The sequence below is a fragment of the Anser brachyrhynchus genome, assembly GCF_964034855.1.
Source record: "Anser brachyrhynchus genome assembly, chromosome: 1".
NCBI lineage: Eukaryota > Metazoa > Chordata > Aves > Anseriformes > Anatidae > Anser > Anser brachyrhynchus.
The window spans coordinates 33,222,808-33,223,481 of record NC_137694.1 but is presented as its reverse complement, the minus strand read 5'-3'; positions in this window follow the sequence as shown (position 1 = coordinate 33,223,481).

Here is a 674-nt window from a genome sequence, read left to right as displayed (position 1 = left end):
TTTTCTTCCTGAAGGATTCACTTCCCTTTATTGCTTCTAACTTACCAGGAGTGTGTGCAGCAACATGCCAGAGGCTGGGGCGCCACACGGGAACTGCCTTGCTGCTCCTGTGGGACAGACTGTGCTGTGGGCAGGAAGGGGAAAGCACAAGGAGAAAGGGCTAATGTGCACCCCTGGGAAAGGCCAGGCTTGAGTATCCAGGCTTCAGCCACACCAGGGAGTCAGTTGTGTGAGTCGAGCCCTTATCGTGCATCATCTGAGCCACAATAATCAGCCCAGCGTGTGTACGCACCCAGTGGTCACCGTGAAAAACAATAGCTTGCGAGGTGGTGAAAGTGGGTCAGAGTGAACATGTGTTATAACACATTTGCAGAAGACTAGCAGAAGACTAGCAACACACTGCATTATCTGTGACCGTAGTTCAGTCAGTATTTGATAACTTTGTGGGGTGATGATGAGATATCATGAGACTGCATCCTAAAAGCAAGTCTCCTCCTGCCCCTGTGTTTCATAGGAAACAACCATCCGAAACACTCTCGAGGACTCAAAACAAGTTACCTGACTGTAGATTGCAGTGCCATACTTTTTCAGTAAATTCAATTCATGTCAGTGTACTCCCTTCTATGAATTTTTCATTTTTTGCCGCTCAGTTTCAGCAGCAGGAGGAAGGAGAG